Source organism: Cetorhinus maximus, chromosome 34 (assembly GCF_964194155.1).
Source record: "Cetorhinus maximus chromosome 34, sCetMax3.hap1.1, whole genome shotgun sequence".
NCBI lineage: Eukaryota > Metazoa > Chordata > Chondrichthyes > Lamniformes > Cetorhinidae > Cetorhinus > Cetorhinus maximus.
The window spans coordinates 6,499,007-6,524,791 of NC_135912.1; the positions used below are offsets into that span (position 1 = coordinate 6,499,007).

At 52.7% G+C, this 25,785-nt stretch overlaps 1 protein-coding gene across 1 annotated transcript in view; it reads right to left on the reverse strand.

Annotated features, from left to right (window-relative positions):
* Positions 1–23,879, reverse strand: part of LOC144671847 (activated CDC42 kinase 1-like) — a 134,005-nt gene extending 110,126 nt beyond the window's left edge. The window contains 2 exon segments of the mRNA XM_078533896.1: positions 21,856–22,025; positions 23,818–23,879. The gene's annotated coding sequence lies outside the window, so the exon portion shown is untranslated.
* Positions 23,880–25,785: the final 1,906 nt, after the last annotated feature.

A 25,785-nucleotide genomic window follows, 5' to 3' on the forward strand; every position in this document is an offset into this window, starting at 1 on the left:
CGTCACATCCCCCCCCGGAACAATTCCTGCTGTCGGAGCGGGAAAATCCCGGCCCTGAGAAAAAATAGCCGATAAAAATGTTGTCCACTTTTATTTTATTCCCTAGCGGAGGAGGTTTCATCCCGCCCTCGGACGAGGTTTGGTGAAAAATGTCCAGGCCCTCCCCCCCCCCGGCCGATTCGCCCGCCCTCCGACCGTGAGGTTGGACAAGGCCACGAAAAATCGGAGACGATCGCGCCGTCAATGGGGCTTAATTACCCTCGTCAGAAGCGCGCCCGCCGAGCGTAATATCGCACGAGAGCGCGATGACATCGGGAACGCCGTCTTGACCCGACTTCCGGTCAAGCGGGTCAAAGGCCTGCCCGGGCCCACAGGGTGTAAAATCCCAGCCCCCAGGCCTTTGATTGGCGATGTGTGGGCCTCTTTGTTTTGAACCTTCGTTCGAGCGTCTTCGGGAGCTATTGAAGCTACTCTAGCCCAAGAACGCAGTGATGTCGGGACAAATGAGGGAGTGGGACCGGGAGAGACTTGAGAGAGGAAGAGGGCGGCTGAGCTGTTGGAGACTCAGTCCAGCCCAGCTGGACGTGCACCATGGTACCAGGCGTCAGCTACCTGAGTCGGGGCTGTGAGTGGGAGAGGCCTCTCACAGGCCGGGCTCTGTCCCGGGATAGCTGAGCCCAACACGTTGCTGACGGACACCCTGGAATAACCCTAGCTTGAGTCACACAATGAGGCAGCGCTTATCGTCAGCAGGTGTTGGGCTGTTAAGGTTCCAAGGGCTGGCGCGCGTTAGTGTAAAAGGTGCACCTCCCCTCACCGCCCCCGACCGAGTGCATCAGCGAATCCTCATGGAGAGAGGCCATTGTGTCCGTGCTGACCGACTAGGAGGCCCATAGCCCAGAGAACAACCACTCAAATTATGCCAAGATTTGGGTTTTTAAAAAGCTGGGAATGAGGAAGCCGGGATCAGCGAAAAGTGAGCGGTTGGGAAAAAAAAAGCCCCCATCTGGGTCCCTTTAGGGAGGGGTAGCTGCCATCCTTACCCGGCCTTGGGCCCACACACGACTCCAGACCCACGCCAACGGGTTGGGTTCTGAACTGCCCTCTAAGGTGGAGCCCCACCACCCCCCCCCCACCCCCGCAAAACCCAGTCGGATCCACCGAATCGCAGACCCCACCACCTCCCACCACCCGTCCCCCCCGCCTCACGAGCAGGGCCTACCTCCTTTCAAAGCCAACAGTGGGGGGGCAACGGGCTCTGACCTCACCAGGAACCCGCACCGTCCGGAAAAGCGACGCCAAGAGGATCGTACGCCAGCTCGGCTATCTGAATGCGGTTGAAAGGAGAGACTCGTTTTCCGGAGCTTTCCCGCCTTTGCGCTCGTCGGGACAGACACAAGAGTTCCAAATTTCAAACCGTGACAACGATTCAGAAGAGGGTTGACTCCGATTGGCCAAGGCGCGTGGCCGTGGGGTGAGCGACGGGGAGCTCGTGGCTTCCCCCGAGTAACTTCGGTTGCCTCGGCCAAACCGCTGTGATCGTTTGAGACTTGGCACCCCGGCGTTTGTCCTGGTGAGTCCAGGAGGAGAAGCTTCAACACCGCGTCCCTCTTTTCGGCAAGGGTTCAGATTGCGCACTGCCAAAAGCCTTGGCTATTCCGTGAGGCGCTGACTTTCCCTGGGGTACATGTTCCCCGGACAACAGCTCTCACGTCACCCGGGACCAGTGATACCCATTACACGAACCAATACCCCCCCCTCCCCCACAGGGTGACCCGGGTGGGCCTCACTGTAGTTGTGGTTAGCAGGTAAACAATGAGTCACACAGGAAATATTGCTGGTCACGTGATCTCAACGCCCACCCGCCCGCCGCGTGTAAACATTCGTGCGTTTGTGGGTGAAATAGTGAGCGGGGAGGGGGTGGGGGGGTGCAGAGAGTGCGGGGGCTGTTGAGGGAAAGCAGAGGGGAGGGGGCGGGATAGAGAGTGGAGGAGCGGGGGGATGGAGAGTGGGGGAGGGGTGGAGAGGTTGTGAGGGAGAGGATGGATTGGGAGGGGTAAAAGGGGACAAAGAATGGGTGAGAGGCTGGATAGAGAGTGGAGGGGGGGGGAATGGAGTGGGGGAGGGGGGATAGGAAATGGGGGGAAGGGGCTGGACGGGGAATGGGGGGAGAGCAGGGTTGGGGGAGGAGCAGAGTGGGGGAGGGGGGATGGAGAGGGAGGGAGGGGTGGACTGATTGTGAGGGAGAGCATGGATTGGGGTGGGGAACGGGGGCAGAGAATGGGTGAGGGGCTGGATAGAGAGTGGAGGAGGAGGGATGCAGATTGGGGGAGTGGGTGGATGGAGAGTGGGGGACAAAGATTGGTGGAGGGGGGGTGACAGAGATTGGTGGGGCGGGGGGATCAGAGTGTGGGAGGCGGGGACAAAGAGTGGGGGTAGGGGACAGAGAGTGGTGAAGGGGGGGGATGGAGAGAGGATGGAGAGTGGGGGAGGGGGGAATGGAGAGTGGGGGAGGGGGGATGGAGAGTGGGGGAGGGGGGATGGAGAGTGGGGGAGGGGGGATGGAGAGTGGGGGAGGGGGGATGGAGAGTGGGGGAGGGGGGATGGAGAGTGGGGGAGGGGGGATGGAGAGTGGGGGAGGGGGGATGGAGAGTGGGGGTAGGGGACAGAGAGTGGTGAAGGGGGGCGGATGGAGAGTGGGGGAGGGGGGATGGAGAGTGGGGGAGGGGGGATGGAGAGTGGGGGAGGGGGGATGGAGAGTGGGGGAGGGGGGATGGAGTGTGGGGGAGGGGGGATGGAGAGTGGGGGAGGGGGGATGGAGAGTGGGGGAGGGGGGATGGAGAGTGGGGGAGGGGGGATGGAGAGTGGGGGAGGGGGGATGGAGTGTGGGTGGGGTCTTGCAGCTCACTCTCAGTCCGGACCCCCTCCCCAACTCTGCCCCCTCCCCCCTCCCTCACTGTCCGTTCAGCCACCTAGGCCTCAGGCCTTCAGGTGGAGCCTCCACTACTAGGCCAGTGAACACAAGGCAGCCCAAACGAGTTTGATTCTTCCTTAATTTATCTCCGTTGCCAACGCGACAGAACCAACAAATAAGAGGCAAGCACGCTGAGTCAGATCGTGTCAGAGTCAGACAATGAGTCACTGCATTCCAATAGTATTTGCTCTCTCGCTAAAGTTGCCTCCCGTTCAACCCCCCGCCCCCTCTTTCCTGGTGAATTATTTGGCCTCTCCTCAACAGTTCTTGATCAATTGAAGGGTGAGGTGCAGTTCCCATATCTGAGGAGGCCCCACCCGCACTCTGGGCTCGATAGAGGAGGCTTTATTTACAAAGCACCTTTAAACATCCTTCAGCATTGCACAGAGTCACCCGGACAAAAAGACTCTGCCCTGGGCCGAGGGAGGTGATACTAGGAGGGGTGACCGAACGCTCGGTCAAGGAATTGGCTTTAGGGCCCTTACAGGTGGAGAGGTAGGGAGGGGAATGGTTTCGGGTAGGTATTCTGTAGCGTGGGGGTTAAATAGCTAAAACTGAGCTCAACAATCGTGGGGTGGAGAGTAAAGAGGGAAACACAAAATTCCGGGGACTGAGGAATTTGAGAGTTCAGTGGCGGGTTGGGGGTGGTTGAGTTGTAGGGATAGGGAAAAGTGACAGAGATGGGGATAGGGCGAGAGAACCATGAAAGAGCGAAAGAAAGCGGAGGGAGAGGGTGATGAGGAGGGAGTCGGGGGAGGTAGAGGGTGCAGGAGAGAGGGGGGGAAAGGGAGAGGAGGGGAGGTAGAGAGGGAGAGGAGAGATTAAGGGGGGGAGGGAGGGAGGGGGCAAGGAAGGGCGTGGGGCGATGAGAGCGAGGGGGGAAAGTAGGGGAGAGAGAGGGAACAAGAGAGAGAGAGAGAATGGGGGAAGAGAGGGAGGGGTTGAGTGAGGAGAGGGAGAGAGAGGCAGTTTGGCGGGGAGAGAGTGGGGGGAGAGAGTGAGGGGGAGAGTGTTGGGGTGAGGAGAGTGGGAGGCAAAAGAGAGTGGGCAAGAGAGCGCGGAGATGTTGTAGTGTGGCTGGGTCGCCTATTGTAACAGAGTTGACCTGCAGACAACTTTGTAAGTGGAAACATTAGGTCTATTTACAATATACTCGGCAACAACTACACGTGTGCTTTCAACTCCAACTCTATCTCCACACTGACTGTGGAGCCCGCGCTGCTAACACATTGGTTTACACAGACCATGTGATCTTACATCACAGCACTATTCTTAAGTGTAACAGCCCAACATTGAACAAAACCATGATTACTATAGGGGAGGAAGAGAGAATTGGGGAAGGTGGTGGAGAAAGGGGGAGAGCAAGGTAGTGGGGGAGAGGAGGTGGGGGGTTAGAAGGTGGGGTAGGAGATTGGCACCCCAACCACCACCTTTAACATTCCCTCCACCACCGACGCACAGTGGCAGCAGTGTGTGTACCATCTACAAGATGCACTGCAGCACCAAGGCTCCTTAGACAGCACATTCCAAACTCAGGACCACTACCATCTAGAAGGACAAGGGCAGGAGACACATGGGAACACCACCACCTGCAAGTTCCCCTCCAAGTCCCTCACCATCCTGACTTGGAAATATATCGGCCGTTCCTTCACTGTCGCTGGGTCAGAATCCTGCAACTCCCTCCCTAACAGCACAGTGGGTGTACCTACACCACAGGGAATGCAGCGGTTCAAGAAGGCGGCTCACCCCCCACCTTCTCCAGGAGCAATTAGGGAGGGGCAATAAATGCTGGCCTCCAAAGACACCCACACCCCATGAAATAACTTTTTAAAAGGAGTGAGGTGGAGAACATGTAAATACAGGCAGGTTCGAATTAAGAACATGTATTGAGGAAACCAGCTGCCTTTGTGCTAAAATGAGTCCTGTTGAATCTTGTGTCTGACGGTTAGGGACTCAGTTTCTCCCAGCTTAACCCTTTCTGCACACTCGGTCTCTCCTCACCACAAACATGTGGATCTACCGACATTTCATTAAAGAGACAACGGAAACTACTGAAGCATAGATCAAAGGGACATCTTCCATCGTCTGTTCGATTAAAAGGGACCTTGGATCCTGGGTCTGAATTTGCGGCTAGGTTACTTGAAGTTAGCGTAACACGGTCCACCTCTGTCAAATGGTATTATCTCTCGAGAGGTTTTCGGTTATACGTCAACATGATGATGTTAAACAATCTCTAGAAGGCTGATGGATACTACTCTTTATTACAAGAAGAATTGAACATGAAAGGTGTTATGCTTCAGTTATTGGTGAGACCACATCTCGAACACTGTGTGCAGTTTTGGTCTCCTTATTTAAGGGAGGATGTAAATGTATTGGAGACGGTTCAGAGGGGGTTTACTAGACTGATACCTGGAACGAGTGGGTTGTCTTATGAGGAAAGGGTTGGACAGACTGGGCTTGTTTCCACTGGAGTTTAGAAGAGTGAGGGGGTGATTTGATTGAAGTTTACAAGATCCTGAACGGTCTTGACAAGGTGGACGTGGAGAGGATATTTCCTCTTGTGGGTGGGTCCAGAACTGGGGGGCACTGATTTAAAATTAGGGGGTCATCCTTTTAGGACAGAGAGGAGGAGAATTTTTTTCTCCCAGAGGGTTGTGCGAGTTTGGAACTCTCTGCCTCAGAAGGTGGTGGGGGCAGGGGGTCATTGAATAGTTTTAAGGCCGAGGTAGATAGATTCTTCACAACAAAAGCAGAATTACCTGGAAAAACTCAGCAGGTCTGGCAGCATCGGCGGAGAAGAAATCAGTTAACGTTTCGAGCCTTCATGGCCCTTCGGCAGAACTGAAGCATAGTTAGGAGAAAGGAGAAATATAAACTGGTTTAAGGTGGTGGGTGGGGCGGGGGGTGGGGGGAGAGAGAGACGTTGAGGGTGCGGTGATTGTGGAGATGAGCAGATAATCAAAAGATGTCACAGACAAAAGGGTCAAAGAGGTGTTGAAGGTGGTGATATTGTCTGAGAAAAGTGCTAATTAAGAATGGAAGACAGGATATTCAAAGTACATCTCTAGTGGGGGTGGGGTGGAAAGACTAACAAGGTTTTAGTTTTAGATTTAAAAATAATGGAAATAGGTGGGGAAAGAAGAATCTATATAAATTATTGAAAAAAAAGCGCGGGGGGAGGGGGGAGAAACGGGGTGGGGATGGGGGGAGGGGGAGTTTAAGATCTAAAGTTGTTGAATTCAATATTCAGCCCAGAAGGCTGTAAAGTGCCTAGTCGGAAGATGAGGTGCTGTTCCTCCAGTTTGCGTTGAGCTTCACTGGAACAATGCAGCAAGCCAAGGACAGACATGTGGGTAAGAGAGCGGGGTGGAGTGTTAAAATGGCAAGTGACAGGGAGGTTTGGGTCTTTCTTGCGGACAGACCGCAGGTGTTCTGCAAAGCGGTCGCCCAGTTTGCGTTTGGTCTCTCCAATGTAGAGGAGACCGCATTGGGAGCAACGAATGCAGTAGACTAAGTTAGGGGAAATGCAAGTGAAATGCTGCTTCACTTGAAAGGAGTGTTTGGGCCCTTGGACGGTGAGGAGAGAGGAAGTGAAGGGGCAGGTGTTGCATCTTCTGCGTGGGCATGGGGAGGTGCCATAAGTGGGGGTTGAGGAGTAGGGGGTGATGGAGGAGTGGACCAGGGTGTCACGGAGGGAACGATCCCTACGGAATGCCGTCAGGGGGGGTGAAGGGAAGATGTGTTTGGTGGTGGCATTATGCTGGAGTTGGCGGAAATGGCGGAGGATGATCCTTTGAATGCGGAGGCTGGTGGGGTGATAAGTGAGGACAAGGGGGACCCTATCATGTTTCTGGGAGGGAGGAGAAGGTGTGAGGGAGGATGCGCGGGATATGGGCCGGACACGGTTGAGGGCCCTGTCAACCACCGTGGGTGGAAAACCTCGGTTAAGGAAGAAGGAGGACATGTCAGAGGAGCTGTTTTTGAAGGTAGCGTCATCAGAACAGATGCGACGGAGGCGAAGGAACTGAGAGAATGGGATGGAGTCTTTACAAGAAGCGGGGTGTGAGGAGCTGTAGTCGAGGTAGCTGTGGGAGTCGGTAGGCTTGTAATGGATATTGGTGGACAGTCTATCATCAGAAATTGAGACAGAGAGGTCAAGGAAGGGAAGGGAAGTGTCAGAGATGGACCATGTGAAGATGATGGAGGGGTGGAGATTGGAAGCAAAATTAATAAATTTTTCCAGGTCCCGACGAGAGCATGAAGCAGCACCGAAGTAATCATCGATGTACCAGAGAAAGAGTTGTGGGAGGGGGCCGGAGTAGGACTGGAACAAGGAATGTTCCACATACCCCATAAAGAGACAGGCATAGCTGGGGCCCATGCGGGTACCCATAGCCACACCTTTTATTTGGAGGAAGTGAGAGGAGTTAAAGGAGAAATTGTTCAGTGTGAGAACAAGTTCAGCCAGACGGAGGAGAGTGGTGGTGGATGGGGATTGTTGGGGCCTCTGTTCAAGGAAGAAGCTAAGGGCCCTCAGACCATCCTGGTGGGGGATGGAGGTGTAGAGGGATTGGACGTCCATGGTGAAGAGGAAGCGGTTGGGGCCAGGGAACTGGAAATTGTTGATGTGACGTAAGGTGTCAGAGGAATCACGGATGTAGGTGGGAAGGGACTGGACAAGGGGAGAGAGAAGGGAGTCAAGATAACGAGAAATGAGTTCCGTGGGGCAGGAACAGGCTGACACGATCAGTCTGCCAGGACAGTTCTGTTTGTGGATTTTGGATAGATTCTTGTTAGGCAAAGGGATCAAAGGTTATTGGGGTTAGATGGGAATGTGGAAATCGAACCACAAGAAGATCAGCCACAATCTCATTGACTGGTGGAGCAGGCTCGAGGGGCCGAATGGTCTACTCCTGTTCCTATTTCTCATGTTCTTATGTTCTAATTCAAAAGAATAGACTGGACAATGCCCGGAGTTTGCTTTCGTTTGAAGTTGATTCTACGATCTGGCCGAGCAACAGAATCATACAGTACAGGAGGTGGCCATTCCTCCCATCATGCCTGTGCAGGCTCTTTGAAAGGAATTCCTACCGCTCCCACCCCACCCCACAGCCCCGAAACTTTTCTTCCCCTTCCAGTATTTATCCAATTCCCTTTTCGAAGGCTATTGTCAAATCGGCCTCCACCGCCCTTTCGGGCAGCGCCTTCCAGATCACGACAAAATACCTCCTCGTCTCCCCCCGCCGGTTCCTTGGCCGATTCTCTTCGACCAGTGTCCCTCTGGTTACCGACCCTCCTGCCGCTGGAAACAGTTTCCCCTTTATTTACTCTATCGAAACCGCCTCACGATTTTCCAACGCCTCGATTAAATCTCCCCCTTCACCTCCTCTGCTCTAAGGGGAACAATCCCAGCCTCTTGTGGAATGGCGGAGCAGGCTTGAGGGGCCGAAAGCGGCCTACTGAGGTGAGGAGAAGTTTCTACTGAGGTGAGGAGAAGTTTCTACTGAGGTGAGGAGAAGTTTCTACTGAGGTGAGGAGAAGTTTCTACTGAGGTGAGGAGAAATTTCTACTGAGATGAGGAGAAGTTTCTACTGAGGTGAAGAGAAGTTTCTACTGAGATGAGGAGAAATTTCTACTGAGACGAGGAGAAGTTTCTACTGAGATGAGGAGAAATTTCTACTGAGGTGAGGAGAAGTTTCTACTGAGGTGAGGAGAAATTTCTGCTGAGATGAGGAGAAGTTTCTACTGAGATGAGGAGAAATTTCTACTGAGATGAGAAGAAATTTCTACTGAGATGAGGAGAAGTTTCTACTGAGATGAGGAGAAATTTCTACTGAGATGAGGAGAAATTTCTACTGAGATGAGGAGAAATTTCTACTAAGATGAGAAGAAATTTCTACTGAGATGAGGAGAAGTTTCTACTGAGATGAGGAGAAGTTTCTACTGAGATGAGGAGAAATTTCTACTGAGATGAGGAGAAATTTGTATTGAGATGAGGAGAAATTTCTACTGAGATGAGGAGAAGTTTCTACCGAGATGAGGAGAAATTTCTACCGAGGTGAGGAGAAATTTCTACTGAGATGAGGAGAAATTTCTACTGAGATGAGGAGAAATTTCTACTGAGATGAGGAGAAATTTCTACTGAGATGAGGAGAAATTTCTTCACCCAGAGAGTGGTGAGCCTGTGGAATTTGCTACCACAGAAAGTAGAAGAGGCCAAAACATTGTATGTTTTCAAGAAGGAGTTAGATGTAGCTCTTGGGGCGAAAGGGGTCAAAGGGTATGGGGAGAAAGCGGGAGCAGGCTATTGAGTTGGATGATCAGCCACGATCATAATGAATGATAGAGCAGGCTCAAAGGGCCGAATGGCCTACTCCTGCTCCTAGTTTCTATGTATGATTCTCTGTATGTTTACTCCCGCTCCTAATTCGTAGACTAAAGAGATAAAGCTCCTGGATAATTAGGCTCATTCTTTTATTTTGAGGCCAAAATAGATTTAGTAACTTGACATCCTGCTTTGTCACATGTCCCTCGAATCACCTTGGTCACCATTCTAGAGGCTTGCTTTACACTCCAGGTTTCTTCATTGTATCAGCGGTGCAATGACAATGGATAGGGGTGAAATTTGAGAGGGGGTGGGGGAGGTGCTGAAAGGGTTGGCCTATACCTCCAGGGTGAGGCTTGCCTCCCAGGTTGGTGGTGTGGTGGGTGGGGCGGAGAGAGTGGAAAAGGGGCTGGACTCCCAATCTTCCCTAGATAGGCGATGGCGGGGTGGGGTGGAGGGGTGGCTGACGGAGGCTCTGGAGGGTTGGAGAGCAGCAAGAGTGACGCCCTCAATCGGGAAAGAGTGCAAGGACAACCCTAGCAACCAGACCGGCTCGTCCAATAGGAGAGTCAGGCCAAATTGGTAGACAAACAGCCAATTTGTGCTCGACTCATCTCATCGAGTTTTCGAATGAAGTAAGGAGGCTGAGGAAGGGATTTTCGTGGATTTTCACAAAGCATTGGACAAAGTGCCACATGAAAGGCTGCTTAACCAAATGGAGGGCTGGCGGAATAGGAGGATTTTAAACAACGGCTGAATGACAGAAAATAGCGCGTCACGGTCGATAGCTTTCTTCAGACTGGAGGGTGATGGACAGTGGCACACACCCCACCCACCCATCACCCACCCACCGCCAAGGCTCAGGGCTAGGACCATTGCTTTTTCTCACCCTATATGGGACCTGGGGACAAAGGGTAAAATTTCAAGACCTTGCCGACGATCCCCAAACTTGGAAGGAGCGGCAAAGAGCGAGGATGACATTAGCTGCCCGCAGCGGGGCGTGGGTGGGCTGGCAGAATGGACGGGCGGGCGGAATTTAACACAGAGGAGCGCGAGGCGATGGGTTTTGGCCGAAGGGACGGGGGAGGGGAAGAGGCAATCCGGGTTTGGTGGTCCCCTATAGAGTGGGCAGGGACAGAGTTTTGGAGCGGGGGTGGGGGGAACGTATCGAGAGAGCGGCCGGCAGGGGAGGTGATGCTGCACCTTCATGAAGGCCCTTGGTTACGCCCTAACTCGAGTATCCCCGAGTGTCCAGTCCCCCACCACCACCCCCGGCAGAGCCACCGAGCTTTCGGAAGGGTGCGAGGCGAGGTTCACCAGGGGGGTCGCTGGATTTCCCGTAACATGGTCAGGTCGGAAAAGCCGGGATCGTCTCCCTGAAGCAGAGTGGGGGTGGGGGTGGGGCTTGACCCTCCTGACAGGTTCGGGGAAGGTAGGAAAGGGGGAACCGTTCCCTCGTTTGGGACATCGGGCAAGAGGCCGGTCAGGGTGGAGGGAGTGTGGGGGTGGTGGGGGGGTGGGTGGTTAATGTGAGGGGGAGCTGCTTGGGCCAGTGGGTGGTGACGCGGCCTGGAACTCGCTGGCCGAGAGGGTGGCGGATGCAGGGATGGTGAACGACTCCCTACGCAAATTGGATTGGGCACTTGGAAGCACCTGCAGGGCTACTGGTGGGGGGTAGGAGGGGCAAGTGGTGGCGGGGGTGGGGGGCGGGGGGGATGGGACTAGCTGGACCACTCCGCGGAGAGCCAGTGTGGACCCGGTAGGCCCGAATGGCACCCCTCCCCCACGCCCCCACCCCCGCTGTGCCGTGAGCCGCTGGCCTTTGGGGAAGGGGTGAAAGGCGCTATCTAAACGCAATGTTAGAAAAGCAACGGGGCCTCGGCGGGCCAGCTGCCCCCTGCCCGCCCGCCTGCAGGGGTCGCTGCTCTCCCGGCAGACGCTGGCGAAGACGTCGACCCGATGAGGGGCCTCTGGGAAAGGGCGGCCTGAACATCAGGGGGAGGAGCGGAATATAAAGGCCCCCTTGTGTGTTACCGCCGACGGCAGCAAAACAAAACTGAGTCAAAGGGCTGATTCTGCGACAGGCAACACAGCAGCAATCTGAAATAAGGACTCCCACAGTCCCTGGGAACAGACAGACAGGCCCTGCAGTGTGATCGGGCAGAGGGGACAATGGCAGCAAGATCACGAGACACGGGATCCATCTCCTGACCACTCTCCCACCCCCTGACTCGATGGGCACAGAGCAACCTCTCTCTCTCTCTCTCTCTCTCTCTCTCTCACACAATCGGTACAGCACAGAAGGAGGCCATTCGGTCCATCATGTTTGCGGCGGCTCTCTACAAGAGCAACTTGGCCAGTCTCGCTCCTCTACCCTTTCCCCCCCCACCCCACCCCACCCCGCAGCCCGGCCAATAGATCCCCCCTCGCGTTCCCCCCACCGACCGGTTCCCCTCTCGAAAGCCTCGGGCCCCCTATGCCCGCTGCCCCCCTTTCAGGCAGTGCTCACCCACGTCGCTGGGTTTGCCGCCATCATTTGTCGGCCATCGCGGTGCCCTCTGTTCTCCACCCTTCCGCCAGTGGGAACAGTTTCCACCTCCGCCCCCCCACCCACCCACCCACCACCTCTACTCCGCACAGACCCCTGGTGATTTTGAAAACCTCCTCTCCTTTCCCCCACCCCAAGAGGGGAACAGCCCCACACGTAACCAAACTCCCTCGTCTCTGCCGCCATTCCCATAAATCCTTCCCGCGCCCTCTCTAGAGCCTTCATGCCCTTTCCTTAGAGAGCGCCGCTCGGAACCAGTCACCCGTGAGGCCGTGTTTTATACCGGCTTTGTCATAACTCCCTAGCTTTTATACTCTATTCTCCCCCACCTATAAAGTCCAGGAGCCCACAAGCCTTTCCCACCACTTTCTTAACCAGTCCTGACACCTTCAATTACTTTATTTCCCTCCTTCACGGGATGTGGGCGTCGCTGGCAAGGCCAGCATTTGTTGCCCATCCCTAATTACCCCCGAACTGAGTGGTCTCGCTCGGCCATTCCAGAGAGGGGTGGGCAGTTAAAGAGTCAACCACATTTGCTGTGTGGGGTCTGGAGTCACATGTAGGCCAGACCGGGTAAGGATGGCAGATTTCCTTCCCTAAAGGGGGCATTAGTGAACCAGATGGGGTTTTGAACTCCAATCGATGATAGTTTCATGGTCACCGTGACTGAGATTAGCTTCATATTCCAGATTTTATTAATTGAATTTAAATTCCTGGCCGCTGTGGTGGGATTTGAACCCTTGTCCCCAGAGCATTAGCCTGGGCCACTCGATTGCCAGTCTAGTGATGTTAGTTCTATGCCACCATCTCTCCCCAAAACCCACTTATTGACACCTTTGCACCGACGCACCTTTATCCCCAGGTCCCTTCTGCTCCTGTGGTCCCCTTTAGAATTGTCCCCTTTATTTTACATTGTCTCTCCGCATTCCCCTTACCAAAATCAACCACCTCACACGTCTCCGCGTTCGGTTTTCCTCTGACATTTTCCCCGCCCATTCCTCAAGTCCAATAAAGACAACCCTTCACCGCTACTCTCTGTTCCCGGTCACTCGGCCGACTTTGTACCCAGGCTGCTACTGCCTCTTTTATCCCATGGGCTTCAACATTGCTGACAAGCCTTTTGTGTGGCACTTTATTAAATGTCTTTCGGATGTCAATGTATACCACATCAACTATACTACCCTCATCAATCCTCTCTGTTACCTCACCCAAAAAATAAATCAAACAGGTTAGTTAAATAGAATTTGCCTTTAACAAATCTGTGCTGGCTTCCCTTAATTAACCCATCCTTGTCCAAGTGACTTTTAATTTTATCCCACGTCATCGTTTCTAGATGCTCTCGCCAGGACACCCTGGTCTACTCCCCCATCACCCCCAATACCTCATCCCCTTCTCACGGCACCTTCCCGTGCAACTGCAGAAAGTGCAACACCTGCCCCTTTGCCTCCTCCCTCCTCCAAGGGGCCCAAACACTCCTTTCAGGTGAAGCAGCATTTCACTTGCACCTCCCTCAATTTAGTCTACTGCATTCGCTGCTCCCAATGCGGTTTCCTCTACGTTGGAGAGACCAAACGCAGACTGGGTGATCCGCTTTGCGGGACACCTTCGGTCTGTCCGCAAGCACAACCCAGACCTCCCTGTCGCTTGCCATTTTAACACTCCACCCTGCTCTCTTGCCCACATGTCCGCCCTTGGCTTGCTGCAATGTTCCAGTGAAGCTCAACGCAAACTGGAGGAACAGCACCTCATCTTCCGACTAGGCACTTTACAGCCTTCCGGACTGAATATTGAATTCAACAACTTTAGATCATGAACTTTCTCCTCCATCCCCACCACCTTTTAAAAAAAAAAATGTATTCTTTATCCATTTCTTTTCAGTTTTATTTTTATTCATTGTTTTATCCCCTTTTTTATCCCTTTATCTATCCTTTTCCCCCAGCCACCTCCAAAAGGGCCATCTGTTGCTTGTTTCAATGTTGTGCATTCACAGAGCGCCGACCCTTGTTTTGCTATTAACACATTCTGCTATCTCACCTTTGCGCCGCTATCAGCACCTTCTTTAGTCTCTAACGCTACCATTAACACTCCCTTTGTCTTTTGATCTCTGACACCTTTGCCAATCTCTCCTTTGCCTCCGCCTGTCGCTGGCCTTCTATCCAACTTCACCTTCTCCCCCTTAAGCAGTATAAATTCTATCACATTTCTACTTCTCTTCAGCTCTGAAGAAGAGTCACACGGACTCGAAACGTTAACCCTGTTCCTCTCTCCACAGACGCAGTCAGACCTGCTGAGTTTGTCCAGCACTTTTTGTTTTTATTTCAGATTTCCAACATCCGCAGGATTTTGCTTTTAATTTCTTTCTAAAAGCCTCCCCACCACCGAGGTGAAACTGGCTGGCCTGTCATTGCTGAGCTTATCCTCGCGCTCCTTCTCGAGCAAGGGTTTGCATTTCTAGATTGCATTTGCTTTTCTCCAGACCCCTGGAACCACCCCTGTACCGTACCCAGAAGGAGGATTGGAAGATTAAGCCCTGAACGTCCACAATTTTAACCCTTACCTCCCTCAGCATCTCCGAATGTATCTGATACGGTCCTGGTGATTTCTCGACTTTCAGTACGGTCAGCCTTTGGGGAGTTAGTAATGCCCCTGACTGGTTAACCCAGCAATAAGGCACTGGGGACCCAGGATCAAATCCCACCACGGCAGTTTGAATTCTGTTAATAACTCTGGAATGTAAAGCTAGCCTTTAGTAATGGCGGCCATGAAACTATCATCGATCGTTGTATAAACCTCTCTGGGGAAGGAAATCTGCTGTTCTGACCTACATGTGACTCCAGACACCTAGTCAATGTGGTTGAGTATTCACTGCCCACTGACAGTGCAGTGCCCCCCTCAGCCTGGACTATGTGCTCAGCTTGGGGCCTCCCCTCTGCTGGGGGCCCAGGGTGACTGAAGGCCTTTCACTGGCTGACAGGATATCTCACTCTCACCATTTGACTTCCTGCAATGCCTGCATTAGCAGTGGGTGGACAGAATGACTCAGCAAGCTACGCAGTCCAAGGGCAGAAGGATCCTGGCCAGAGTGTGATGTCCTGTGTAGCCAGGGCCTTGGGGGGATGGAGGAACAACAGTGATGACCCCCCCCTTTCCCCCTCCTTTAGTGAAGCTAGTATACTTGGGGGGGAGCTTAAACACTGCAAGGCCATTCCTTTACCCAAAATATACTGTGGATGCTGGAAATACTCATGCAAGTATCCGTGGGGAGAGAAACTAAGTTAACATTTCAGGTCAAGATGTCCTTTCATTAGAAACCATTTTTTATATTCATTCATGGGATGTGTGGGCATCATTGTCTATTGCCCATAGATCAGGGGGTTAAGAGTCCATGTTCCAGGCATTCAGGGGTTAACCACAATGCTGTAGGGTTGTAGTCACATGGAGGCTCATTTCCTTCTCTAAGGAGTATTAGTGAACCGGATGGGTTTTTTTTAAACTACAATTTAGTTCATTCAAATTTCACCATCTACCATGGTGGGGTTTGAACGCAGGTCCCCAGAGTATTACCCTGGGTCTCTGGTCAGCAACAGTACCCCTATGCCACTGCCTCCCCTATATACTAGCCTATCGATGTCTTGCTGCCATCAATATCTATCCCAATGTAGCCAATACACCTCCTCCCTTCTACCCTGGCTGGTTCTTCCCTCTCTTCATTGCCAACTCCTCAACCCGGCTTCCCAAAACCATGGCGCCCAAACAACAACAACTTGCTTTGACGTAGCGCCTTCCTGCAGTGACACCATCCCGAGGAGCTTAACGGGAGCTTCACCCAACCAAAAATTGACACTGAGCTACATGAAGAGATATCGGCACAATTGACCAGAAACTTGGCCAAAGAGGTGGGTTTTAAGCAGCATCTTAGAGGGCGAGAGAGGGGCAGAGAGGTTTAGGGAGAGGATTCCAGTAGGTAGCTGAAGGCATGGCCGCCATTGGTGGAGTGAACAGATTAGAGGGTACAGAAGACAAAGGATTGGAGGAGGCCAGGTATCTCGGGCAGCTGTAGGGGCTAGAGGAGGTTACAGAGATAGACAGGGCTGTAGGAGCTAGAGGAGGTTACAGAGATAGAGAGGGTTGTGGGGGCTGGAGGAGGTTACAGAGATAGAGAGGGCTGTAGGAGCTAGAGGAGGTTACAGAGATAGAGAGGGTTGTGGGGGCTGGAGGAGGTTACAGAGATAGGGAGGGGCGTAGGGGCTGGAGGAGGTTACAGAGATAGGGAGGGGTGTAGGGGCTGGAGGAGGTTACAGAGATAGGGAGGGGTGTAGGGGCTGGAGGAGGTTACAGAGATAGGGAGGGGTGTAGGGGCTGGAGGAGGTTACAGACATGGGGGGGTTGTAGGGGCTGGAGGAGGTTACAGAGATAGGGAGGGTTGTAGGGGCTGGAGGAGGTTACAGAGATAGAGAGGGCTGTAGGAGCTAGAGGAGGTTACAGAGATAGAGAGGGTTGTGGGGGCTGGAGGAGGTTACAGAGATAGAGAGGGCTGTAGGAGCTAGAGGAGGTTACAGAGATAGAGAGGGTTGTGGGGGCTGGAGGAGGTTACAGAGATAGGGAGGGGCGTAGGGGCTGGAGGAGGTTACAGAGATAGGGAGGGGTGTAGGGGCTGGAGGAGGTTACAGAGATAGGGAGGGGTGTAGGGGCTGGAGGAGGTTACAGAGATAGGGAGGGGTGTAGGGGCTGGAGGAGGTTACAGAGATAGGGAGGGGTGTAGGGGCTGGAGGAGGTTACAGAGATAGGGAGGGGTGTAGGGGCTGGAGGAGGTTACAGAGATAGGGAGGGGTGTAGGGGCTGGAGGAGGTTACAGAGATAGGGAGGGGTGTAGGGGCTGGAGGAGGTTACAGAGATAGGGAGGGGTGTAGGGGCTGGAGGAGGTTACAGAGATTGGGAGGGTTGTAGGGGCTGGAGGAGGTTACAGAGATAGGGAGGGCTGTAGGAGCTAGAGGAGGTTACAGAGATAGGGAGGGGTGTAGGGGCTGGAGGAGGTTACAGAGATAGGGAGGGGTGTAGGAGCTGGAGGAGGTTACAGAGATAGGGAGGGGTGTAGGGGCTGGAGGAGGTTACAGAGATAGGGAGGGTTGTAGGGGCTGGAGGAGGTTACAGAGATAGGGAGGGCTGTAGGGGCTGGAGGAGGTTACAGAGTTAGGGAGGGTTGTAGGTGCTGGAGGAGGTTAGAGAGATATGGAGGATTGTAGGGGCTGGAGGAGGCTGCAGAGATAGGGAAGGCTCTAGGGGCTGGAGGAGGTTACAGAAATAGGGAGAGTTGTAGGGGCTGGAGGAGGCTGCAGAGATAGGGAGGGTTGTAGGGCTGGAGGATGTTACAGAGATAGGGAGTGTTGTAGGGGCTGAGGGAGGTCACAGAGATAGGGAGGGTTGTAGCGGCTGGAGGAGGTTACAGAGATAGGGAGGGTTGTAGGGCTGGAGGATGTTAGAGAGATAGGGAGGATTGTAGGGGCTGGAGGAGGCTGCAGAGATAGGGAGGGCTCTAGGGGCTGGAGGAGGTTACAGAGATAGGGAGGGGTGTAGGGGCTGGAGGAGGTTACAGAGATAGGGAGGGCTCTAGGGGCTGGAGGAGGTTACAGAGATAGGGAGGGGTGTAGGGGCTGGAGGAGGTTACAGAGATAGGGAGGGTTGTAGGGGCTGGAGGAGGTTACAGAGATAGGGAGGGTTGTAGGGGGCTGAGGGAGGTTACAGAGATAGGGAGGGTTGTAGGGGCTGGAGGAGGTTTCGGAGATAGGGAGGGCTCTAGGGGCTGGAGGAGGTTACAGAGATAGGGAGGGTTTTAGGGGGCTGAGGGAGGTTACAGAGATAGGGAGGGTTATAGGGGCTGGAGGAGGTTACAGAGATAGGGAGGGTTGTAGGGGCTGAGGAAAGTTACAGAGATAGGGAGTGTTGTAGGGGCTGGAGGAGGTTTCAGAGATAGGGAGGGTTGTAGGGGCTGAGGAAGCTTACAGAGATAGGGAGGGGGTGTAGGGGCTGGAGGAGGTTACAGAGATAGGGAGGGGTGTAAGGGCTTGTGGAGGTTACAGAGATAGGGAGGGTTGTAGGGGGCTGAGGGAGGTTACAGAGATAGGGAGGGCTGTAGGGGGCTGGAGGAGGTTACAGAGATAGGGAGGGTTGTAGGGGCTGGAGGAGGTTACAGAGATAGGGAGGGTTGTAGGGGCTGGAGGAGGTTACAGAGATAGGGAGGGTTGTAGGGGCTGGATGAGGTTACAGAGATAGGGAGGGTTGTAGGGGCTGGAGGAGGTTACAGAGATAGGGAGGGAGGAAGACACAGTGAGCAGATGAAAACTTCAAGTTCACTATATTAGATGACAAGGAGTCAATCAGAGGCATATTTCCCCCCTCAGTACAAGGTGTTACCCCACAAACAAATGCTTTGCTGCCAGTTTGTGCACAGCAAGATCCCACCTAATGTAACGCTGATCAGTTTCTAGCGCTCTCCATCCATGAGCGGCATTGGCCAGGGTGCTGATGGAAGAAAGTCTCGGATCCTTTCCTTCTGGGACCAGGGGCAAAATCGGGGTCTTTTGCACCCTTCCCGAGAGAGGCGACTGGGCCTCGGGTTTAGCCTTTCGTGCGAGAGACGCTACCTCTGACAGAGCGGCCCTCCCTCGGCCGTGCGCAGCCTGAAGTCACCCCTCCCACGGGACTTGGGACCGAATAAGGCCACAGAAGCAGGAGGTTGCTGGCTCTCAGTGAATACTCCTCGCCTGCTTGAACAAAAGGTAGGGACAATGCGGGCATTGTTGTTTTGGGGGGAGGGGTGTGAGACACTGGAGCACTGTGAGCGAGTTTGCCATCTTTGAAAGTGGATAAATCACTGGGACCGGACTGAAATGTCTTGCCGGCTTCTACAATGCGCAAGACATTGTGGAGGCTCTGAACAGCATTTTCAAATCCTCTCTGGCCCCCCAGGTGTGTGGCGGACAGGTATCACTGTACCATTGTTTCAAAACGGAGGAAGAAATGGACATAGGAACATCAGAAATAGGAGCAGGGGGAGGCCATTCGGCCCCTCGAGCCCGCTCCGCCATTCAATACGATCATATGATCTTCTTGTGTTTCGATTTCCACATTCCCATCGAACCCCGATAACCTTTGACCCCCTTGCCTCAAGAATCTATCTACCTCGGCCTTAAAACTATTCAATGACCCCCTGCCTCCACCACCTTCTGAGGCAGAGAGTTCCAAACTCGCACGACCCTCTGAGGGAAAAAAATTCTCCTCATCTCTGTCCTAAAAGGGTGACCCCCTAATTTTAAAACAGTGACCTCCCTAGTTCTGGACCCACCCACAAGAGGAAACATCCTTTCCACATCCACCTTGTCCAGGCCGTTCAGGATCTTGTAAACTTCAATCAAATCCCCCCTCACTCTTCTAAACTCCAGTGGAAACAAGCCCAGTCTGTCCAACCTGTCCTCATGAGGCAACCCACTCATTCCAGGTATCAACCTAGCAAACCTCCTCTGAACTACCTCCAATACATTTACATCCTTCCTGAAATAGGGATGAACCAGTACAGGCCCATTAGCCTAACCGCAGGGAAATTATTGGTACAACCTCTGAGGGAGGGTATAAATATCTAGAAAGGCACAGGCCAACCAAGGATAGTCAGCATGGATTGGTGGACGAATAGGTAGCGTCTGACTAACTTGACTGGGATCTCTGAGCAGGTGAAGGGGGTCCATGTGGGTGTAGTGCGTTCGATACGGGTCTCCATGGATTTTAGCCAGGGCTTTGACGAGGTCGCTAGTGGCCGACTAGCCACAAAAGCAAAAGCCCGTGGGATCTAAGGGGAAAGCGGCAAGTTGGATCCAAAACTGGCTCAGTGTCCGGAAGTTGGGGGTCATGGTTGCCGGGTGTTTTTGTGAAGGGAAGGCTGTTAGTTCTGGGATTCCACAGGCCTCAGGATTGGCTCCCTCGCTGTTCTTGGTTTGTGTCAAATCGACTTGGGAGGGGGGGGAGGCCACGATTAAGAAGTTTGCAGCCGACACAAAATGTAGCCGCGGGTGGTTGACATCGAGGAAGGTAAGTCTTCGGGAAGACACCGATGGACTAGTCAGGTGGGCGGAGAAAGCGGCAAACTCAGTCCGGGGAAGGGTGAGGAAGACTGGGGAGCGGAAACAAGGCAAGGGGAACACCCAGCGAATGGTCGGACACGGAGAGACGCAGAGAGACCTCGCAACGCATGTCTACAAACCCATGACGGTAGCAAGACAGGGGTGGTTAAGAAGGCCGGATCCCTTCCTTTCTTAGCCAAGGCACAGGATATAAGAGCAGGGAGGTTATGCTGGAATTGTACACAGCACAGCCAGAGTATCGCGCCCGGTTCTGGTCACCCACATTACGAGAAAGGTGTGATCGAACTGGAGAGGGTGCCATAGAAAGGTTACGGCCCAGAAAGAGGCCATTCAGCCCACCGTGTCTGTGCCGGCCCACTTTCCAGCACCCGGTCCATAGCCTTGCAGGTTACAGCACTACAGGTGCCCATCCAGGTACCTGTAAATGAGTTGAGCGTTTCAGCCTCAACCACCAACTTAGGCAGCGAATTCCAGACCCCCACCACCCTCTGGGTGAAAAACATTTTTCCTCATGTCCCCCCTCTCATCCTTCTACCCATCACCTTAAATCTATGCCCCCCTGGTAACTGACACCTCAGCTAGGGTAAAACAGGTCTTTCCTGTCCAGCCTATCTAGGCCCCTCATAATCGTGTTCACCTCAATTAGGTCACCCCCCTCAGCCTCCTCTGTTCTAAGGAAAACAACCCCCAGCCTAATCCAATCTCTCCTCATAACTGCAATTTTCCAGCCCAGGCAACATTCTTGTAAATCTCCTCTGCGCTCTCTCTCTCTCTCTCTCTCTCCAGAGCGATTATGTCCTTCCTGTAATGTGGTGACCAGAACTGTACACAAAATTCCAGCTGTGGCCTAAACCAGTGTTTTATACAGTTCCATCATTTCACCCCTGCTTCTGTATTCAATACCTCGCCCAATAAAGGGAAGCATTCCATGTGCTGTCTTTACCACCATATCCACCTGTCCTGTCACCTTCAGGGACCTGTGGGCATACACTCCAAGGTCTCTCACTTCCTCTACCCCTCCCAATATCCTCCCATTTATTGAGAATTCCCTTCTTTTGTCTGCCCGCCCTCACACTTCTCCGGATTGAATCCCATTTGCCCCTTCTTCACCCCCTCAGCCAAACCATTGGTATCAATGCTGGAGTTGACAGCTATCCTCTTCACTGTCAACTACACGGCCAAGTTTTGTGTCATCTGCAAACTTCCCAATCATGCCTCCCACATTTATGTCTAAATCATTTAACGTATACAACAAACAGGGCAGAGGAGATTTATTTTCTATTCATTTATGGGATGTGGGTGTCACTGGCTGGGCCCAGCGTTTATTGCCCATCCCTAGTTGCCCCTTGAGAAGGTGGTGGTGAGCTGCCTTCTTGAGCTGCTGCAGTCCCTGTGGTGTAGGTACACCCACAGTGCTGTTAGGGAGGGAGCTCCAGGATTTTGACCCGGCGACAGTGAAGGGAATTCGCGAGGATGCTTCCAGGGCTGGAGAACCTTAGCGACGAGGAAAGGTTGGATAGGCCCCGGGGTTGTTTCCCTTTGAGCAGAGGAGGCTGAGGAGAGATTTTAATGAGGTGTATGAAATTATGAGGGGTCTAGGCAGAGCGGGTTGGAAGGACCCATTTCCATTAGTAGAGATGTCAATAACCAGGGGGCTTGGTTTAAAATAATTCTTGGAAGGATTACAGGGCGATGGACCAAGAGCTGCAAAGTGAGTCAGACTGCGTAGCTCTTTTACAGTCAGCACGGACAAGATGGGTTGAATGGCCTCCCTCTGTGCTGCAAATGTTCGCTGTATCTATGACCTGATCTGGGAGAGCTACTCACTGAACCACACCAGTTTCAGGGTGGGTCCCCACAGTAATGAGCCACTCACCTTACATTTAACTGAAGTAGCTTGTGTTGCTCTCACCCCCCCGGTCTCCAGCTTTAGAGATTACCCGACGCTCTCCAGCTTTGGTGAGTCAGGCCTCGGAACCAGTCTCTCCTGCCAGTTTGCTGTCAGCTCATCCTGTCTTAATTACAGACTCCTGGTCTTCAACAAAGCTGCAAAACAAGAGGCCAGGTCGAAACTAAGACCCACTTCAAAACTGACATCCAAAGGTTCACTTAGAAACAAAACCCACTTAGAAACTAAGATCCACTTAAAAACTAAGATCAAAAGATCCACTTAGAAGCAAAGGTCCACTTAAAAACACAGATCCACTTAAGAACTAAGATCCACTTAAAACTAAGATCCACTTAAAACTAAGATCCACTTAAAAACTAAGATCCACCTAAAAACTAAGATCCACTTAGAAACAGGGATCCACTTAGAAACTGGGATCCATTTAGAAACAGGGATCCACTTAGAAACATGGATCCATTTAGAAACAGGGATCCATTTAGAAACAGGGATCCACTTAGAAACTAAGATCCACGTAGAAACTAAGATCCACTTAGAAACAGCGATCCACTTAGAAACTAAGATCCACTTAAAAACTAAGATCCACTTAAAAACTAAGATCCACCTAAAAACTAAGATCCACTTAGAAACAGGGATCCACTTAGAAACTGGGATCCATTTAGAAACAGGGATCCACTTAGAAACAGGGATCCACTTAGAAACTGGGATCCATTTAGAAACAGGGATCCACTTAGAAGCATGGATCCATTTAGAAACAGGGATCCATTTAGAAACATGGATCCACTTAGAAACTAAGATCCACGTAGAAACTAAGATCCACTTAGAAGCAAAGGCCCACTTAGAAACAGAAATCCACTTAAAAACTAAGATCCACTTAGAAACAGAGATCCACTTAAAAACTAAGGTCCACTTAAAGACTAAGACCCACTTAAGAACTAAGATCAAAAGATTCGCTTACAAACTAAGATCCACTTATAAACAAAGATCTACTTGAAAAGTAAGATCCAAGGATCCACTTGGAAGCAAAGATCCACTTAGAAAAAAGATCCACTTAGAAAAAAGATCCACTTAGAAACTAAAATCAAAAGATCCACTTAGGAACTAAGATCTACTTAGAAACTAAGATCCAAGTGGGGAACTAAGATCTGCTTAGAGTCTTTTCATTTCCACCTGGATCTTATAGTCTCTAAGATCAACCTGGAAACGAAGACCTACTTAAAAACTAAGGTTCAGCTGGAACTTAGACAGCCTGTGCACTGAAGGTATTAACAGGAGGGACACATCGGAGCTGCTGAGTGACGTAGGAAAGATACAAAAGGGACTTCCGCATTGCTGGGGCCCACCTTTGGAGGAAGGTAGTTAGAAGCAGAACATAATATAATATGAAAACAATATTATGATTTTTAATTTCCCAATTTGGGATTAAGAGACAGGCCCTGTGTGAAAACCAAAACGTGTTGGGACAGGACTGACAGGAATGCAAGAGACGACAATTAGACACACACACACACACACACACACACAGCACTGACATTAAAACACACGTTTTCATCTTAAACCCCTTTGTTTAACACTTGACAGAACAAACTTTGCACATTCCAAACTCCCCGGAAGGATTGGAGTTAAAGAGAAACACTTTGCCCCCTCCAACGCCCCCAGACGAACTTCTCAAAACTTGTGGAAAACTTTGCAGGAGAAGTTGGGCCAAAGTTTAGGAGCGAGACGACAGATAAAAGAAGTTTCTTCCCCCTCCCACCACCCCACCCCCTGCAATTCCCCTCCCCCCTCCTCCTCGCCAAGCAGACATGCACCTTTAAGACTCTCGCCCTTTAGCAGGGCAGCGGGCGCCAGGGGGGTGATCCAGGAACGTTTAAAGGCAAAGGTTCAGAGGCAGCAGCAGCAGTTCTGTTCCCTCTCTCCTCCCTCGCTCACCTGCCAGCTCCCAGCATTCAGTCTGCGGCTTGGCCCTCAGTCGGACACACCTGTTGGGCCAGGTATGGTGGGAGGGGCCAGGTGAGGGGAGGAGGGGGGGGCGGGGCCTTACAGGCAGGGTGGGCGGGGTTTGCTGCCAGAGATTGGGGGGGGCGTGGCCACAAGGGCGATTCCCCCAAGAGCAAGTCCAAATTCCACTGCTCTCCCTCTTCACCGTCCAGAACCAGTTTCGATCCCCCCTCCTCGGAGATTCGACCTGTGCCCGTGTTGCAGCCGAGGCTTACCAGGGTGATGCTGCCCGGCCTCCACCCTGCCTCGGCTCATCGGCTGCTGAAGCCCTCGCTCCTGCCTTCGCTGCCTCCAGGCTGGGCTATTCGAATGGACATTCGGCTATGGGAACTCTCGCCGCCTGGACGTTCCCCTCCGAGCCACTCGCCACCCCGACTTGGAAATACAATCGGCCGTCCCTTCGCCGTCGCTGGGTCAAAATCCCTCCCTAACGGCGCCCGGGGGTGGGGTGTCCCTACAGCACACGGACTGCAGCGGCTCAAGAAGGCGGCTCACCCCCACCTTCTCAAGGGGGCAGTCAGGGGACGGGCAATAAATAAGTCCTAACTCGCAACGAGCCCCAGTCATTCGCCCATCGCTCCTGCATTTGCTGATCTACACTGGTTAAGCCAAGCCTCGATTGTAACCCCTCTCACCCTCGTCTTCAAAGCTCCCCCATCGCCTCACTCCTCCCCGACCTCTGACCTTTAATCGCCCACCCCTTGGTTGACCGTGCCTTCAGCTCATGAGGGCCTGGGCTCTGGAATTCCCTCCCTAAACGACCTCTTTCTCTCCCCGTCACTCTTCCCCTGTGAGGTGGGCATCACTGGCAAGGGCAGCGCCTGTTGCTCATTCCTAATTACACCTTTGGGGGGGCGCAGTTAAGAGTCAACCACATTACTGGGTCTGGAGTCACATGTAGGCCAGACCAGGTAAGGACGGCAGGTTCTGATGATAGTTGCTGTGGTCACCGTCACCGAGACTGGCCTTTCAATCCCAGATTCGTTCACTGAATGTCAATTTGAACCCGCATTCCCCCAGAGAACTAACCTGGGCCTCTGGATTACTAGCCTAGTGACATCGCCACTAGGCCGCCATCTCCCCTATTCCACCGTCGCCCCTCAAATTGTGCTTGACAACAGCCCCCGCGTTATAAAGAAATGGCAGATGGGGGGGGCGAGAGGAGGCCTACGCGATAACTGACTGACAACTGCTGTCCGGTTATGGCCTGAGATTCTCGAACTCCCGTGGCCAGGATTTTTAATGGTGGGGTTTCCTGTCCCTCCGTCCGGAGAGTCAGTGGGGAGCATGTTCCTGCCAACCCTATCTGCCCCGCGGCGAGTTGACACTCCGACCAGCATTCATCGGCCAGGGCATTTTTGCTTCCAGTTCAGAGAGGGATCTTTGCTTTCGTCTAGTGCCCTTCAAGGCCCCAGGGTGTCCCACAGCACTTCACAGCCAGTTGAAATGTTGGAGATATAGGAGGAGACGCAAAAGACTCGAAACACATCAGCAATCATGTAAGTTTTATTAGAATTTCATCAGAATTTTGGAGGCAAGGATAATGTTACCATGACTGCGATCCTTGGAAACCAGGAGACTTTACTAAGACAGAGCAATGTTACTGATTAAAACCGCTGCTGGTAAAACCCAAGGCTGCGTTCTTTGAGAAGGAGATATCACATTGTGTCCTGATCTGACACTCCAAGCATATGAATGTACCTACCATTCAGGAGCAGGAGTAGGCCATTCGGCCCCTCGAGCCTGCTCCGCCATTCCAATAAGATCATGGCTGATCTGATTGTGGCCTCAACTCCACACTGCACCCCAACCCCGCCCCCCACCCCCAAGAAGGCCAGGGATAGGTCAAGAATTTAGCTACCTCCACCTTCAAATTATTTAATGACCCTGCCTCCACCC